The sequence below is a fragment of the Thunnus thynnus genome, chromosome 4 (genome assembly GCF_963924715.1).
Source record: "Thunnus thynnus chromosome 4, fThuThy2.1, whole genome shotgun sequence".
Classification (NCBI taxonomy): Eukaryota; Metazoa; Chordata; class Actinopteri; order Scombriformes; family Scombridae; genus Thunnus; species Thunnus thynnus.
The window spans coordinates 19596154-19602153 of record NC_089520.1 but is presented as its reverse complement, the minus strand read 5'-3'; the positions used below and the strand labels follow the sequence as shown (position 1 = coordinate 19602153).

At 36.8% G+C, this 6000-nt stretch overlaps 1 long non-coding RNA gene across 1 annotated transcript; it reads left to right on the top strand.

Moving 5' to 3' along the window:
- Nucleotides 1-1134: 1134 nt before the first annotated feature.
- LOC137182263 (uncharacterized) lies at nt 1135-2212 on the top strand. Its single transcript, XR_010928293.1, has 3 exons — nt 1135-1441; nt 1703-1999; nt 2124-2212. It is a non-coding gene; the product is annotated as an uncharacterized lncRNA (long non-coding RNA).
- Nucleotides 2213-6000: the final 3788 nt, after the last annotated feature.

Here is a 6000-nt window from a genome sequence, read left to right as displayed (position 1 = left end):
TTGAGTTTTTTTTTACACAAATTAATGCAACTATTACGTATTTGATAAACATATGTTTACCTTTACATTTTCAGCTCATCTTCCACCTAAACTAACAGTGAATCCACCCATGATCAGCAAGACAGACTCAATCACACTGAACTGTCAGACTCCAGCATCAGTGTCTGTGTCTCAGTGTTATTTCTACACTTTAAGTGCTTTAAGTGGAGGAACTGTCGGAGTCCCCTCTTGTGTGAAGACACTGACAGGGACTGAACTGCTGCAGATGGCGCATCGGAGTTCACCTGCTGAGGTTGAAGTGAAATGTTTTTACACTGTAAAGATTGGAGATATAAATTCTCCATCTCCACACAGTGACACAACCTCCATCACCATACAAAGTGAGTAATTATACTGCTATGCTATTTACTTAATGCAGTATCAACAGAAACACTGCAGCATTCAACAGTGGGGTCAAGCGGCATTAGGTTTTTTTAAATCTTTTTTTTTTAATGTTTACATGGATTTACTATTCGATATATGCAATGGAGGTGTTTCTTTATTGCAAGTGTCACGGTACAGGTAGTAGGCTTCTGGTAAATGATTTGCTGTCAGGTTCAGAAGATTTAATTACCACTGAACTTCATGTCTGTACCAGCTGCTAGCATGCAGGCCTTACATGAACCCCGGTGAGCTTGACACACTTTGAGCATGTCCTCTACTCGTCCCTGACAGTATTGTTCACTCACCTGGTTGGTTGGAGCTGAACCGGCGTCCTCCTCGTTCTGTCAAACAAATAAGCTTGGTGTTGGTTTCAGTTCATTTAAAAAAATAAGACCATCCTCCCAAGAAAAACAACAAAATCTGTCTTTTAAGCAAGTTCACCAAAACGCCATATCAATTAACAAAGTATCTAGAGGCCATAGTAATTATCACAGAAGCAAAGGAAGAAATATGGTAATGTTATTATAGAGCAACAAAGTCCACATAGTGAGAAGGAGGGTGGGATGGATGGGTCAACAAAACAAGACCTGCTTATATTTTAGGTTGTGTGAGATCAGCTTTCTTGAGGTTGGCAAACAAAACACAGATGACAACCTGTGATCGTGACACTTGAAAAATGCAATTATTTAATTAAATTAAAATGTGTTTACTTCAACATTTTCAGCTCTTCTTCCACCTAAACTGACAGTGAATCCACCGGGGATCACAGAGACAGACTCAGTCACACTGAACTGTCAGACTCCACCATCAGTGTCTGTGTCTCAGTGTTTCTACACTTTAAGTGAACAAACTGTCAGAGTCCTGTCTTGTGAAAAGACACTGACAGGGACTGAACTGCTGCAGATGACACATCAGAGTTCACCTGCTGAGGTTAAAGTGGAATGTTTTTACACTGTAACACATGGAGAGACAAAGTCTATATCTCCCCACAGTGACACATCCTCCGTTGCCATAAAATGTGAGTGAACATTAATGCTGTGGACTTATACTTATTATATTTTTATATCATGTTATATTGTCATTACAAACAACAAAGTGGCTCTCAATTTGGGGGGTTGGGTCTTTACAGGAAGTGTAGTTTTTAAAAAATTATGTCTTTTTAAAAACATAATTCATGTAATGAGCTCAGGCTCAGTGCATCCTCTTCCATTATAAATGTATCATTATAAATGTTTTCAAATAAATGCAATTTTCAGTTATTGAATGCTTAAATTTTCAGCATCTGTCCCACCTAAACTGACAGTGAATCCACCGGTGATCACAGAGACAGACTCAGTCACACTGAACTGTCAGGCTCCAGCATCAGTGTCTGTGTTTCAGTGTTATTTCTACACTTTAAGTGGAGGAACTGTCAGAGTCCTCCCTTGTCTGCAGACACTGACAGGGACTGAACTGCTGCAGATGGCACATCAGAGATCACCTGCTGAGGTTGAAGTGAAATGTTATTACACTGTAAAGATTGGAGATATAAATTCTCCATCTCCACACAGTGACACAACCTCCATCACCATACAAAGTGAGTGAATATTATTCCCATCACCTGATATTATTATATCTACTAAAGCATTTATGTGCTGATAAAGTATCAGCACATAAAAACAACAGTGTGATGTAAAGTTTCACTTGTGATTTCTTTGTAGGTGCGGCAGAAAACAACAAAAGAAAAACTGATTTAACAACCTCCATTTCCATTACAAAGTCACCTGTGGGCGGAGATGATAAAGGTTTTCTTTTTGTTTGTTTTCTAAGTAATGATAGATCTAATTACACTGTCTTTGTATTACATATCACACATTGAACTCAGATGATACATAAATATTAATTTTAGCAATTTGAATGTTAGTGTACAAATAATACAAATGGCACAAATATGGATTTATGTGACAGATTATATTTGATTTATTTTCTTTTAAAATCACCAGGAGTATGCTATGAATCTGAAATGTGATCAAGTTTTGAAAGGTCTTTCTATCATTATTCATCAGGTCTGAATGTCAACAGTGCTTCCACTTCTTTAACTCCTGTAAAACTAGTCCAGTAATGACCTTTTTTGAAAATGTTGAAATATGTGTCCTTTTATTATGTTTAATAACACACCTAGCAATGAAACTAACTTGATCCCTTTAAATCTACTGAATCCTAAGATTTAATATTTTAAATTTAAAAACTGCTACCAACTCATCTACAGTGGACACTACTGTACATTTCTGTTTTCTGTTCGGTTTAAGCATTATGGAGGCTATTGCTCTGCAGTGTTACAGTGAAGCAACCTGTATTGCATAATTATGATGGTTAAGATATTCTTAACCTGATTTATCATGTTTACAACTTTATTTATGTTAAATTCCTATTAGTTGCAATGACACTGGTTTGTGGCCTCTGTTGTTCCAAAACAGAACCGTGGATATTGATATGGAAATTGGTAGTAGTTGTGGCTGGTTTTGGAGTAACAGTAGGTGTCATCTTGCTGGGATTTGCACTTCTCTGTACCCAAAGAAGAACTGGTGAGAACTATATCCAATGTGTCCAATCAAACCTGAATGTATTTTTAAAGCAGCTATAATTGATATTTCTATAATATAATATCAAATGTGAGAGGCATCACTTGTAGTTATGAACTTTCAGAGAATTATGACCTCTACAGTGAATCCACAGATGATCACGACTCTGCAGCTCCCCCTGGATTTACCGAACTATAAAGTTTTAGGTGATTGTTTAGCTGCACGACCAGCAGCTTTACTGTTTTAGTTCACTGTCACTGCTCTCATAGGCAGCTGTTTTCAGTAAAAACAGTCTAAAAACACACTAGACACTACTCGCTCAGCACCAAACGACAGACAGATACTGTTGGGGACCAGCTGGTGAACATAGTCAAGCAATTAACAGCTAAAAAGCCAGATATTGCCCAGTTGGTAGAGCTAAAAAGAAAACAGAGCTCAAATACAGTGAATTAAATTCACTAGGTGGCCAGAAACACAACTCAAAGCTGTGTGCGTTGGAGCACTAGCCGTAGTATCAGTATTGGAATATTGTCGACATGGCTCTGAATTGTCATGATTACCAGACACTGTGTAAATGGGTAAAATATTATTTCCTGTGTCCAGTATGTGGCACTGGAGATTGATTTTTAGAAATTGTGTATACATTTGATGAACTGGCCATTGTCATGTCATGAATAAATTTGGGACCGATCAGACACCTTCCTGATGGTATTGCATAATGGATAAGAATCTAAACATTTAGGGTGCCTAAAACTTTTGCACAGTACTGTGGATGTGTTCAGGCCTGGATTCGCAATTTAGCACCGCAAAAGTCTTTAGACGTAACCTACCAAATATGATGTTACTTGGGTTAAAGCTCTAGAAGATGTTCATCAAAGTACAACGCCTGTAAATGGTTAGATTCAAAATGGCTGACTTCTTATTGGCCATTTTACCACACCCAAACCCAAAACCCATATCAGATATCAAGTTAAGTCACTTCTGAAGCATGTGCAAAGTTTCGTGAGTTTTGGAGCACCCCTAGCACCTCAAGAATACTAAAATTAATTAGGGGGCGCTATAGAGCCGAAATGCCACGCCCAAGCCCAATTGTGATACAAATTGAAATATTTACTAGTTCAAACATAGGTGCAGAGTTTGGGGAGTTTTTCTGTATCCTATAAGTCTCAAACATGTTTGAAATGAAAATTGACACACAAAATCCAAAATGGCTGACTTTTTGCTGGGCAAATTTAAAAAAAAAATCAGTTATGGCAAGAATGATGAGAGCAATGATTCCACTGAACTTCATGAACATCACAGCAACTTTATCGCAACATGTCCCTTCGTTCGGGGGCACTATGGAGCCTGCTGGCCACACCTGAGTCCAGTCACTACAGAACTTTGCAATTTTCACCAGTACTGGCATGTGTGCATCCAAAGCCCCTCAAAAATGCAATGGCGTACTAGAATAATAATAATCTCTACAAAAACAATAGGTTCCTTGCACTTTCAGGGAGATACAGGGCCATTAGGCCCCTGGCACTTTCATGCTTGGGCCCTAATGACATTTCTCTGTAACTAATTATTTGCTAACAAGCTCGCCATATCATCTTAAAAGGTGATGATATGTCAATGTTGTGTTTATGATGTGCAAGTGGCACAAAAAACAAAAATTAAAAAATCAGTTTTTTTCAATAGATTTCAAAAATGTGAAACCACCCCCATCTAGGTCGCCTCTAATTATTAATAAGAATAAAAACAGAACTTTCATAATCTTAACTATTACGTTATTGTTATATATTATATATATATTTTTTCCACTGATCACAGTTCATAGAAATTACAGCTACTAAAAGGAACTCAATCTGACAAGACTGATCATTAAAGATTCCTGATCTTAATGTTTATTGATTGCTTTTTGAGATATTATTTGTTTGTTTTTTATAGAAAAAGATTTGTGCAACAGGTAAGAAATCTTTTTTTAAAAAAAAAAATCTTTTTAGAAAAAGCTGAGTGACTAAATATTTTCTTTTTTTTACCACTTTCATACAGACATTCAGCTTCATGTACTGTAGCTTCCTTGTGCAGCTTGTCCTCTCATTCAGCCACTGAGCAGAATCACTAGAACAGTGCCTTGCTCGAGGGAACCAAGACATTAGTTGTTGAATCAGTAGAGAGAGTTCATTCACTTTCTTAAATCCCATCAAACCCTCGGCTCTAAATTACTGACCACATAATTCACAGAGGTGTTTTGAGAAATTAATATATTCCTCTGGATATTCTGTTCATTGTCCCACAATGTAGTGTTTTCTGCTTTCTCGTGTGATGAAGACAAAGTCTTTATTAAAACTTGTTTCCCCCTTTATTTCTGTGTAGGACACAAGAAAAACTCACTGGTAATGTACATATTAAGTAGTCAGGCAACATTACTGTATATTCATAGATACTATAGGCATTTATATTTGTTTGAGCTTTGTTTTGCCTTCTGTTGTAGATGACTTGGTGTACATGAGAAATATTGACTGTGGTGAGAAAGAGGTAATTTCAGATGTAACATTTACATAATTGCAAGGCTCCTCAGGTTGATTTAATGTGTTCATGAATGTCTCTCACTTCTTCTGTTCTTACCAAACAAGTTACCTGCAGGTAATGCTGAAGCCTACAGTATGATCAGCTCTGGACCTGGTGCTGACTGTCCTACTGGTGAGCTGCTTTTCTCTTTACACCAACCTGAATGTAGCATAATGGTCTTTTAAAGGACGGAGAACAGGTTTCTACTGTATATTACTTATAGTAAATAACTTTCCCAATATATGTATTGCATTAGTTTTTTTTAAAGGTCTTTTTAAAAATATACCAGATGGTATACACTGTAGTATGACTACCATTAATTACAGAAGCTGTATATCAATAAATAAGCAAAACATTCAATAACAGTGTTGCTTTCCCACCTTTTTTCAACAAACAACAAACATAACAATACATTTTAGTATTAACACTTACACTTTCCATAACATGTTACTTTGTTTTTGAT